Source organism: Lepus europaeus (assembly GCF_033115175.1).
Source record: "Lepus europaeus isolate LE1 chromosome 21 unlocalized genomic scaffold, mLepTim1.pri SUPER_21_unloc_4, whole genome shotgun sequence".
Classification (NCBI taxonomy): domain Eukaryota; kingdom Metazoa; phylum Chordata; class Mammalia; order Lagomorpha; family Leporidae; genus Lepus; species Lepus europaeus.
The window spans coordinates 254,686-267,534 of record NW_026909009.1 but is presented as its reverse complement, the minus strand read 5'-3'; the positions used below and the strand labels follow the sequence as shown (position 1 = coordinate 267,534).

General features: G+C 51.3%; 1 long non-coding RNA gene across 1 annotated transcript; it reads right to left on the bottom strand.

Moving 5' to 3' along the window:
- Positions 1-7,003: 7,003 nt before the first annotated feature.
- Positions 7,004-12,823, bottom strand: LOC133754340 (uncharacterized). The gene is made up of 3 exons (XR_009865211.1): positions 12,708-12,823; positions 8,828-8,959; positions 7,004-7,220 (listed from the first exon to the last, which is right to left on the bottom strand). It is a non-coding gene; the product is annotated as an uncharacterized LOC133754340 (long non-coding RNA).
- Between the last annotated feature and the right edge of the window lie 26 nt (positions 12,824-12,849).

Genomic DNA, 12,849 nt, shown 5'->3' with positions numbered 1-12,849 from the left:
CCTGCGTTCTCCAATTACCATGTTGCCACATTCGTCCCCTGCTTTCCCCTCTTCCGTGTTATATACATAACCTTCATTCTGACCCATTGACGCATGGCTGCTGACCACACAACCCCTCATGCCTGCACTCTTCAGTGTCCCAAGCACAGGACATTCACTCGTCACAAGGCTACCGTTAGGCTTCGCCGACAGCCTGGGGGTCCCCTAGAAGCCCATGAGTTGAAGGCTTGGTCCCTAAAGCCTTAGGTAAATGGTCAACGGATTAAGGGGGGAGACTGGATACAATTCTGGAGTCCAAAGGTGGGTCTTCTAGGAGGTCCTTTGGGTGTGGCCTTGGGAGAGGCCTGGCTATCAGCTGACTTCAGCCTAGCTTCTCTTTCTCTTCCTCACTCCCCACAGGCTCCCCCCTCCATACGTGTCCCACCACTATCAGGTGCCACACTAATGAGGCCCTGAGATCTTGGACTGTGAATGGCCCAAACCACAAGCTGAAGTGAGCTTTCTTCCTTCCCGAGTAGCTCCTCTCACGTCTCTAGGTTGTAGTAACAAAAGCTGAGTAATATAGCCATGGTACCATGAATGCATGCAGGAAATGTAATGTTGATGCAGTATCATTTTTAAGGCCTTGTGAATTTCGGGAAACCACCGTTCAATGGAGCAATTCCTCTGACCACGTTGCAGGAGGGTGAACTCGCTGTACCTACCTTTCATCGGGTGCGGCCCCAAGCCTTTCTCAGGTCTCAGGCCATTGGTGTCTGCAAAGACCCCAGGCCAGTTGGTTTGTAAGCTGTCCTTCAACTTGGGTCTGTCTGGTTGTTTCCTCATCGGGTTTCATTTTTGAAAAACATTTCTCATCTACGTTATCAGCTATGGCTTCACTGGGGAGCTATTTGGCTAAGGAGAGGTTCCCTCTGTTATGGTTTAAAACACTGTGAAGCCAGCGCCGCAGCTCAATAGGTTAATCCTCCGCCTTGCGGCGCCGGCATACCGGGTTCTAGTCCCGGTCGGGGTGCCGGATTCTGTCACGGTTGCCCCTCTTCTAGGCCAGCTCTCTGCTGTGGCCCAGGAGTGCAGAGGAGGATGGTCCAAGTGCTTGGGCCCTGCACCCCATGGGAGACCAGGAGAAAACACCTGGCTCCTGCCATTGGATCAGCGCGGTGCGCCGGCCGCAGTGCGCTGGCCGCGGCAGCCTTTGGAGGGTGAACCAACGGCAAAAGAAGACCTTTCTCTCTGTCTTTCTCTCTCACTATCCACTCTGCCTGTCAAAAAAAATAAATAAATAAAATAAAACACTGTGAAGCCTAACTGATGGATGGCTACCTCTGAGCACCTCACCCCCAGGCAGAAGATCGATAATATTCACAACAGACTGTGGCACAACCTCAAGCAAATGCAGGCCTGGGTCGTTCCCAGCCTGTCACTGCTCATTCCAAGGAACAGGGAATCATGGTGCCCGGGGTTTCTCTGAGGCCTGAGTGAACAACATCACTTCTCCCTTCTTTGATTTTCTCAAACTGTAACATGGGAATGAAGATACCTAGCATTTTTTTTCTAAAAAAAATTTTTTTTATTTATCTATTTGAAAGCCAGAGTTACAGAGAGAGAGAGAGAAAGAGAAAGAGAAAACCTCCATCCGCTGGTTTACTTCCTAAATGGCTACAACAGCCAAGGCAGAGGCAGGTCAAAGCCAGGAGCCAGGAGTTTCTTCTAGGTCTCCCATGTGGGTACAGGAACCCAAGTACCTGGGCCATCCTCCAATGCTGTCTCAGGCACATTAGCAGGGAGCTGGATCAGAAGTGGAGCAGCCAGGACATAACCGGCACCCATATGGGATGCCAGCGTCGCAGGCCAGCGGCTTAACCTGCTACGCCACGATGCTTGTCCTGATAGTTAGCATTTAACTCACAGGTCTGATGTAGTGATGGATGGTACATCCTCAATGTGGTGCTTAGCACTCAGTACACGTTCATGTACTGTGAGCTCTTGCTCTCATTTTTAAAACCATCATGAAGAAAAGGCAACTGACAGGAGAAATTATTTGTAAACTATACAACTGATAAAGGATTAATAATCAGAGTATATAAAGAGATCAAGAAACTCAAAAACAATAAAGCAAACAACTCAGTTAAGAAATGGGGAAAGGACTTGAATAGGCATTTTTCAAAAGAGGAAATCCAAATGCCCAACAGACACATGAAAAAAAGGTTCAGGATCACAAACTATCAGGGAAATGCAAATCAAAACCACAATGAGGCTTCACCTCACCCCAGTCAGAATGACTTTCATACAGAAATCAACAAACAACAAATGCTGGTGAGGATGTCAGGAAAAAGGTACCCTAATCCACTGTTGGTGGGAATATAAACTGGTATAGCCACAATGGAAGACAGTATGGAGATAACTCAGAAATCTGTATATCAACCTACCATATGACCCAGCCATCCCACTCCTGGGAATTTACCCAAGGAAAATGAAATCAGCATATGAAAGAGTGATCTGTACCCCCATGTTAATTTCAGCTGAATTTGCAATAGCTAAGACATGGAATCAACCCGAATGCCTATCAATTGAAGATCAGATAAAGAAATTATGGGATATGTACACCATGGAATACTACACAATGGTTAAAAAAAAAAAGAAATCCTGTCATTTGCAACAAAATGAATGCAACTGGAAAACATCATACTTAGTGAAATAAGCCAGTGCTAAAAGGACAAATTCCATCTGTTCTCCCTGATCTGTGATAACTAATGGAGCACCTAAAAGGTAATCTATAGAAATGAAATTGACACTTTGAGATACAATGACTTTGTATAGCCTTTGTCTCAACTGTTAATGAACAGTTTTTTTCATACTATTTGTCGAACTTTCTACTTAGTAAAGAGTTAACCGTATGTGCATAAAGTTAATTGAAAATAGATCTTAGTGAGGCCAGCACTGTGGCATAAGCAGGTAAAGCTGCTGCCTGCAGCACCAGCATCCCACATGGGCACCAGTTTGAGTCCTGGCTGCTCCACTTCCAATCCAGCTCCCTGCTAATATGTCCGAGAAAGCAGCAGAGGATGGCCCAAGTCCTTGGACCCCTGCACTCACATGGGAGACTGGGAAGAAGCTCCTGGCTCCTGGCTTCTGCTAGCCCAGCCCTGCCCTGCTCCTTGAGGCCATTTGGAGAGTGAACCAATGGATGGAAGATTCTTTGTCTCACCTCTCTCTCTCTCTCTCTCTGTAACTCTGCCTTTCAAATAAATAAATAAATCTTTTAAAAAAGAAAACAAATCTTAGTAAAAAATAAGAATGGGAATAGTAGAGGGATGAGGAAGAAAGGTGGGAGTGTTGGTTGGGAGGGTGGGTATGGTTGGAAGGATCACCATGTTCCTAAAGTTGTATTTATGAAATGCATGAAGCTTGTATTCTTTAAATCAAAGGTTTCTGGGGGGAAAAAACATTGCCAAAAAAAAAAAAAAATCATGTGTTTTAAGTCTTCTGGTGGGCAGGCCAGAGTTTTTTCTGTTACAGCCAAATCCTTTTGTTAATCTGTGTGGTTGTCACAGAAGCTCTCGTGGGGCCCATCTTCTGCCCCAGCAGCTTGGCTATGGGAAAGGTGCTGGCAACTTCCTGCTTAGGATGCTGGGACTCCACCTTACCATTACACCCTGAGAAGTTAAAAGGATTCTTTCTCTGTCTGTACTGCTGGGAGGGTTAGGCCCTTGTAGGTTCAGAAGGGAGAAATTAAAGTCACAGGGTGTGGTGCCATAGAGACAAGCTCAGAGACCTAGGCATGGTAGAAGCAGCCTACAGTCCTGAAGATATGAGGGAGGCATCATTCTTCTTTTGGGGTCCCAGCCTCCCCTCTCTGTCTCCTCACCCTCTGCTCTCACTCCCAAAGGTGAACTGATTGCACTCTTGCTGTCCCGGTGCCACTGCAGGCACAGCCAATACCAGGACCAGGATTCAAACTCATGCTACCAACTCCCAAAACAGCGCTCTGACCCAATGAGCTGCATGATGGTTGGGGGAGTGCTGGCATGGAAAGATAGCTATGGGATGGTGTCAAGTAAATAAAGTACAATCATCAAATGGCATGGATAGTACAATCCCTTTATATTATGGTAATATTTTTTTTTTTACAAAGGTACCCAGTTAAGGGTTATTACATGGTAGTCCCAAATGGCAGAAGTATCCAAGCAATGGAACTGCCTTAAAAGTGGTCCCTCAGGGGTAGGTGTCCCGCACAGTGGTTAAGCTGCTGCTTGGGATGCCCACATCCCATATCAGAGTCCTGGGTTCGAGTCCTGACTCTGCTTTTGATTCCAGCTTCCTGCTCATGTGCACCCTGGAAGGCAGTGGTGATGACTCAAGTACCTCAATCCCTGACACCCACCTGGGAAACCCAGGTGGGAGTTCTGGAATCCTGGATTCAGCTTGGCCCAGCTCTGGCTGTTGTAGACATTTGGAAAGCGAACCTGTGAATGGAAGATCTCTTTGTCTCCTCCTTTCAAATCAAACTAAATAGATAGATGAATAAATACAACATTATGAAAAAGCAATCCCGCATTTTTCAGGAATCGCTGTTGAAATGGATGAAGGACAACTACAGAGATTTGCTACAGGGCCCTGTGGGGTGGGGTGCACTGATCACAGGGGACAGATGCTTGGCCCTGAGAGCTGTATGCATCTGTAATGACGTTGAATGGTGATCGTGGGAAGACCCCTGGGCCGCCAGCTCCAGAACCCACACGATGGGAACAGACTCCTGAAGGTTTCCAGGAGACGTCCATGGGACGGGGGTCACACCTTCCCCTTATTTCTCTTGCTCTTGGATAACTCCACTGGGGGAACATCACGGGACCGGGACATCCCTGGTAGACTTTCCTTAGGTCCAAGGACACCTTTCATTTTTAGTCTGGAGGGTTTAAACCAGCTGACTCACAGTCAGTGAGAGCCCCACATCATCCCAGCCCTCAAGCCCTGTGCAACCTGACCCATGCCTGCTTCCCTGGCCACACCTCCTCTTCCTCACCGTGCCCCCGCTCTGTAACCACGCTGGCCTCCTTGCCAGCATTCCACCTCGGACCTCTGCACCTGCTCCTCCAGGGGCCTGGATGCTCTGCGTGGCTCACTCTCTCCCTTCTTATGGTCTCTACCACGATATCACCTCAGCTCTCTTTCTTAGAAGTCCCTACCACCTCCTGATCTATACTCATTTACCATCTTTTTATAATTCTTTTATTTTGAAAGGCAGAGACCCAGAAGATATGGACATACACACACACACACACACACACCAATGCCCACAACAGCTGGGGCTGAGCCAGGCCAAAGAAGCCAGGAGCCAGGAACTCCACCTGGATCTTCCACATGGGTGGCAGGGACCCAACTACTTGAGTCCTCACCTGCTCCCTCGCCTTCCAGGGTGCTCGACAGCAGAAAGCTAGAATCAGGAACAGAGCTTGAACTCAAGACCAGGCACTCTGCTGTGGGATGCAGGTGTCAAGTGGCATTTTTTTTTTTTTGAAGTTTTATTTTATTTATTTGAAAGAGTTACAAAGAAAGGCAAAGCCAGAGAGAGAGAGGGTTCTTCCATCTGCTGGTTTACTCCCCAAATGACCGCAACAGTCAGAGCTGCACTGATCTGAAGCTAGGAACCAGGAGCTTCTTCCGGGCCTCCCATGTGGGTGCAGGGGCCCAAGCACTTGGGCCATCTTCTGCTTTCCCAGGCCATAGCAGAGAGCTGGATCAGAAGTGGAGCAGCCAGGACTCGAACCAGTGCCCATATGGGATGCCGGCACTGCAGGCGGTGGCTTTACCCACTACGCCACAGTGCCAGCCCCTCCTAAGTGGCATTTTAACAGCTGTACCAGATGCCTGCCCCATCATCCGTCTTATCTGCAGTGTTGAGAACTTGGTGGTGGGGACTGCGGCACACCGGGGAACACACACCTGTCCAAGGGGACACCCGCTCCCCAGCCCCACTCATTGCTATCGTAGAAGAAAGTGGCTCCTAAGCCTTCTGATTTTTCAGCGCAAGCCCCTGGCTCAGGCTTTCACATGGCATCTCCTGAGTCTTAAATGTCAGCTAGGAAATCACATCTTTGAAAAGCACCGTGCAGGTCGGCAGGGTGGAGGCCAGGAGAACATGTCTGCAGCACGCAGGTTTGTGAACGCACAGCCACGGGGAAATTGAAGTTCACGGAGGGTCTGATTGAAGGCAAAGAGGCCGGTGTGTTTCAACAGCGAGGGTTGGAAGACAAGTACCTACGCGGACACGCATTTCCTATTGCTCCATTGTGGGCTGCACTTGCAAACAGTGAGAGGCGGCTGAGTGTGTGTGCCCACGCTTTCTTTTTCTTTCCCTATTCCATCTGCATCCCTGAAGGCTTCTGCCATCCCCGGAAAACTAGTGCTGCCATTTGCCTCTTTTATTTAGCAGGAAATTTCCAAGGGGAAATGCACTGTGAAGCCTTAAGGAGAGCCCCCTCAAGATGGGGTTTTTGGAAAAAGGGAGAGAAAGAAATACAATCAAGCACTCACAGGGAAGAAAATGAAATGCTGGCAGAGCAGCAGCCATGCCAATTCTGAGCAGGTGCACAGAGGAACACTAACGGAACCCAGGAGCAGGTGAGGGAGCCTTATGGGGCAGGGAGCTTGGGAGCTTGCGTAGGAGGGACTGCGGGCTCACCGCACAGAAGGTGCTGGATGCCTGGCCGACGGCAGACTGCTACAGTCCCTTGTCTGCAGGGCACACACGCATACTGGGGCATGGACGCGAGGCCGGCCCTGCGACAGGTGCAACGTGGCTGAGGATCAGCCTCCCCAACAGACGAAGGCAAACGCACGGCTCCGTTTGCTCACTCTGATTCTGAGCAGAGGACAAAAGCATACTGTGTGTGTGTGCATGTGTGTGTTGTGTGGCCCGAGTTTTCAAGTCGACGAAGACCACAGCTTTTCCTACTGCTTAATTCCCGTTTCACCGGTGGGCCAGAGAAACAAGGACACAGAGTCGTTCCACAGGCAAGGACAAGGACTCTTTGTTTTTGAGGAAGACAAAAATTTGCAATTTACTCCCAGCCCCCTGGGACCCCCCACGTGGAACAACAAGGTGAGGCCCGCTTCTCGCCTGGCCCTCCATCAGCAGCAGACACGGCAGTGCAGACACGCCACGGAAAGCAGACGCATGTTCCCTGGACCACAGGCCACTCTCCTGGATACCCACTTTCATTCTGTAAAAGCAGTTTGGGGGCATGGAAGCGCCGGGCAGAAGCGAGGCTTGGGCCCTGTGGTGAGGCTGTGCAATCTGCCCATTGCCCAGGGGCCAGCTTACCAACTTGACCATCACTTGCCATCTCTGGAGAATTCCACCTGTGCGTAACCAGGTAGACGATCTACTCACACACTCTTGACTATAAAAGCAATGCTCTCGGGGTAAATGCCAGGTAACCATCCTCAGGCACCCCTGGTGGGCCCAGCCTCACCTCATTCCACATCCCATTGCTCTCCTATGCCTGCTCCCCAAATAAGCCCAGCCTCACACCCACTACACTTGCTGTTCCCTCTGCCTGGAATGCTTTTCCCATTGCTGCTTCCCAAGCTGCGCCTGCTTACCCATCACCATTCAGCTGAAATGTCATACCTAGGAGAGGCCCTCCTTCCCTCTCTCCCATACCATCTTACTGTCCTACCTTCCTGAGAATACATCAGTACCTGAAATGATCTCACTGCTTGTTCCTTTGGTTTTCTTTATGGTCTGTCTCCCGTTTGGAGAATAATAATGTAAGTTGTTTAAGAATAAATGTCTCAGCAGTTCTGTCCATTGCTCTGTCTCTGGTGTCTGGGACAGAGCCTGAAGCCCAATAACAGGTGCACGACAGATGCCTGCTCAAGGCAAGACTGGGATACACGAGGGGACTTGCAGAAGTTTGGGGAGGGGTGGGCATTTAGCCTAGTGGTTAAGGCACAGCGTAGGAGGCCCTCATTCCATGTCGCAGTGCCTGGGTTTGAGCCTGCCTCTGGCTCCTGACCCTAAGCTTCCTGCTAGTACCTTTCCCGGGGGGCAGCAGGTGATGGTTCAAGTGAAGCCACCCACATGTGGCTTCAGACTACGATTAGCTTCAGTGGGGCCCTGGTCCCAGCCATTGTGGGCATTTGGGGTGTGAACCAGCAGATGCGAGCGAGCTCTCTCTCTGCTTCTCAAGGAAATAATAATTTTTAAAAAGTTTAAAGTCCATGGAAAAATTGAATTGAAAGAAGCTTATTTTTTGCATGTTTTTTCCTACTCTGTGTTCCCATGAACTTAGGAAGACTCCCTCCTACTACTGCAGCTGAGAGGATATGGCAGTCTGAGTACGATGGGAGGAGCAGCTGGCAAAGTCACGCACTGACCACGAGGACCCTGAGCCACAGCAGTTTGTGCTTGCGTTCTCTGCTGCCTACGGCGGTAACAGTGCACGTCTACATATGTAGACAGACTGAGCGCCAGCTCTGCCCGCCTACCTTTCCCCACTAAACTCTGACCCAGGGCGAAGTCACTCCCTCTGGGGAGCCTTCCTGGACGCCAGTCCCCTCCTCCCTTCCCCCCATGCTTTGTCCTCACTCCTCAGCTGCTCTGTGCCATCGAGGGGCTATGTGGGGTATCAGACCCCAGCCTCACTGACCTGGGGACACCGGCATCTAGCACCCAGCCCACGTGCTCATCAAAGTGTGTTGAGATGAATACAGGAGGGAGGGACCCAGGTGCGAGTGAGGACAATGGCATGAATAACTGATGGAAAGTGTCCCAAGGGCCACCGGAGCCCTGAGCTCAGGGCACAAGGCCACGGCCAATCCCTACCTGTGGACGATCCCCAGAAACATCCATGGTCTTGGCATCGGCATCCTCAGTCGACTCAAAATCTTCCGAGTAGTCCACGGGGGGTTCGATGTGCAGCCTCGAGCCGGCTTCTGTTCGGATCTGCACCGATCTCTATGCGCAAAAATTGAGACAGCTTCAGAGATGGGGGTAGTGAATGTCTGTGTTCCTCCCAGGGACATGGACTAGCACGGGAGGGGCTGAGCACAGGAGTCTGGCGCAGCTGGGGGGTCTCCCTGATATGACCAAGCCCTTCACATTATACGTGGATGAGAACAAGGGAGTGGCGAAGGGAGTGCTAACACAAATGCTTGGACCCTGGAAAAAGCCGGTGGCATACTTTTCAAAAAAGCTAGACAATGTAGCGGCCGGCTGGCCTCCGTGCCTCCGCATGATAGCGGCCGTGGCAGTTCTGGTGAAAGACTCGGATAAATTGACTCTAGGCCAACCTCTCACCATAGTGGCACCTCATGCTGTGGAGACAGTTATCCGCCAGCCACCAGATCGGTGGCTCTCAAATGCTCGGATAACTCATTACCAGACTATGTTATTAAACTCAGAGCGGGTCCGGTTTGGGACTGCCACCTCTTTAAACCCGGCCACCCTGCTCCCGGAACTGGGGCCCCAGGCCCAGGTAATCCATAACTGTCACCAAATCCTGGCTGAGGCCCACGGCACCCAAAAAGACCTAACCGACCAGCCTCTGCCGGATGCCGAAATGACCTGGTTCACGGATGGGAGCAGCTTTCTACAGAACGGTGAGCGGAGGGCTGGGGCAGCGGTGGTGGATGGAAAAACTGTTATCTGGTCAAGTGCCTTAAAGCCTGGAACTTCTGCTCAAAAAGCCGAGCTCATAGCCTTAACTCAAGCTTTAAAACTGGCACAAGACAAAAAGGTCAACATTTACACAGACAGTCGGTATGCTTTCGCCACTGCCCATGTACATGGGGAGATATACCGGCTAAGGGGCCTCTTAACCTCAGCAGGCAAGGACATTAAAAATAAGCAGGAAATCCTAGATCTTCTACAGGCCTTGTTCCTGCCCAAAATGTTGAGTATAATTCATTGCCCCGGGCACCAACGAGGAGACGACCCCGTAGCAAGGGGAAACAGGATGGCAGACGAGGCCGCTAGGGCGGCAGCCCTGAGCCAACAGGTGCTCCCGTTAAAGACAATTGAGCCCACCCAAGTATCGAGGGAACCACCTTTCCTCTATTCGGACCAAGACTTAGATACGATCCAGCGGCTCGGTGCAGAGTATGATGAACAAATAAGGGTTTGGAGGCTCGGAGAGAAAATAGTCCTGCCACACCAATTGGCTAAAGAAATAATTACCAGCCTCCATCAATGGACTCATTTGGGACACAAAAAGCTAAAAGCAGCCTTACAGGAAGATAGGCAGTCTTATTACATCCCCGGACTTGACTCTTTAGTCCAGCAGGTGACTGAATCCTGTGTTCCGTGTGCCAAGGTAAATGCCAGACACCTCAAGCTCCCGGAGGGAGCTAGGGTAAGAGGAGACCGACCAGGAATCAACTGGGAGGTCGATTTCACTGAGATAAGGCCGGGCAGTTATGGGAATAAGTATCTTCTAGTTTTTGTAGACACCTTCTCCGGATGGACTGAGGCATTCCCCACAAAACGGGAAACCGCCCAGGTGGTCGTCAAGAAGATCATAGAGGAGATCTTCCCCCGGTTCGGCTTGCCTAAGGTAATCGGGTCCGACAATGGCCCAGCGTTTGTCTCCCAGGTAAGTCAGTTGGTGGCCAAAGCATTAGGCATAAATTGGAAATTGCACTGTGCCTATAGACCCCAAAGTTCAGGACAGGTAGAAAGAATGAACAGAATAATTAAAGAGACCTTGACCAAATTAGCGTTGGAGACTGGTGTTAAAGACTGGGTCCAACTCCTCCCTATGGTGTTGTTCCGGGTCCGAAACACGCCCTCTCATTGCGGGCTGACACCATACGAAATCCTTTACGGAGGGCCCCCACCAGTAGCAGGCTTGCTTGACCTTGCCAGTGACTCCGTTGCCGATGCCCCTAAGTTACAGGCCCGGTTGAGAGCGCTCCAGATCATCCAGAACCAGGTCTGGAAACCTCTTGCAGCAGCCTACCAACCCAAGACGACAACCATCCCACATCCTTTCCAAATCGGTGATGCTGTGTATGTCCGAAGGCACCAATCTAAGACTCTAGAGCCCCAGTGGAAAGGCCCCTTCACTGTGCTGTTGACAACTCCCACCGCTCTCAAGGTCGACGGAATCGCTGCTTGGGTCCACGCCTCACACGTGAAGCCAGCACCACCTCCCCAGGGCCCCGAGGATCCGGATAGACCAGCCAAATGGAAGCTCCAGCGCACTCAGAACCCACTCAAGCTAAGATTTTCAAAAACTGTTTAATATTTATGATGTTCCTGGCCTTTCCCCATTGTTTTTCCAATCCCCATGCTCCACAATTGTTAACGTGGAACCCAACCCAGTCCAGCAAGAACAGAGTTCCCTCCCTCCAGTGAGGCAGGCTCTCCCCAGGCCGGTCCAATAGATTTTAGGATTAAAATCTTTGCAAAAAGAAAAGGAGGGAATGAAGGACCCTTATGGGGGAGAGGGACAAGAAACTAGGCCTGGGCAGATATCAGGGGCTTCTTAAGAGGTTAGATGTTCCCCAGAGTCCAGCGGGCAGGACGTTCTCTGGGAAGGAAAAGTCAATCCCCTTCAGAGAACCTCTAGGCATGCCCAGAGCAGAGTTGCCACTCCCCTTCGGAGAGTCTCAGCACTCTCCTCAGCACTCTCCTCAGCTGGTTCCCTCAGCACTCTCCTCAGCACTCTCCTCAGCACTCTCCTCAGCACTCTCCTCAGCTGGTTCCCTCAGCACTCTCCTCAGCACTCTCCTCAGCACTCTCCTCAGCTGGTTCCCTCAGCACTCTCCTCAGCACTCTCCTCAGCACTCTCCTCAGCACTCTCCTCAGCTGGTTCCCTCAGCACTCTCCTCAGCACTCTCCTCAGCTGGTTCCCTCAGCACTCTCCTCAGCACTCTCCGGTATGCTAATTGTCCCTCCGAACCAGCCAATCCCGTGCCACCTCTGCATTCCATATGCTAATTCGTTGCCTATATAACCTGTGTGAAACTGCCGCTCAGGGCTCCTCACTGCCTGAGGTGGGGGCCCGTTTGCGCAAACGTTCAATAAAAACCTCGTGCTTTTTGCATCAACTGGTCTGGATCTTTGGGCGTCCTCCCGAGCAAGTGGGCATCTCTGCAACTGAGAGGTCAAACACCACATCTCAGACTCCGTGATCCAGCTCCAGAGTCAGAGTGCCCGGGTTCCCCGCTCACTCTGCCGCTTGCTGGCTGTCCAACTTTCGGGAGTTACTGAACTTCCGGGAGCCTCCGTTTTCCTCGCTGTAAAATGGGATAACCTTGACCTCACACGGCTGCTAGGAAGCTTAGAGAGGTGCTCGTGGGCTGTTGCTAACACTAGACTGCACACTCCCGTGCTAAGTCCCTTCCCAGGAGCGACGACTGAGCTACCCACAGTCACACTTACCTCTACCCAAACTCCCAGATCCCACAGCTCCAACCTCCCGGGACACGCAAGGTCCTCCTCGGCCCTCTACTTCTCCTTTCCCGGAGACCCTGGCCAGTCCTGGGTTCCCACACGACCACAGGTTCGGTACCGCTGACCACTCCCCCAGCCGCTTCTCCCCAACCCGGACCACTAACTCTCCCTTTCCCTCAGATCGGAGACCGCCTTGAGTCAGGAATTGGCGGTCCAGGAGTCTACGGCCTAGGCCCTTGTCTGAAGAAGACTCAGGAATGTTGAAGAGTAACTGCCCGCCCTCCCGGAGGGGCCCTTAGACACTCACCGTCCATCCTTAAAGGCGGCGGTTACGGCGGTTACGGCGGTTACGGGTGCTCGAACCGGAAGCTGCCCCTACACTGTTTGCAGTTCCCCTGGTTACTGCAGGGCTCCCGACCAATGGCGGTGGAGCGCCGCTTGCTGAGCCC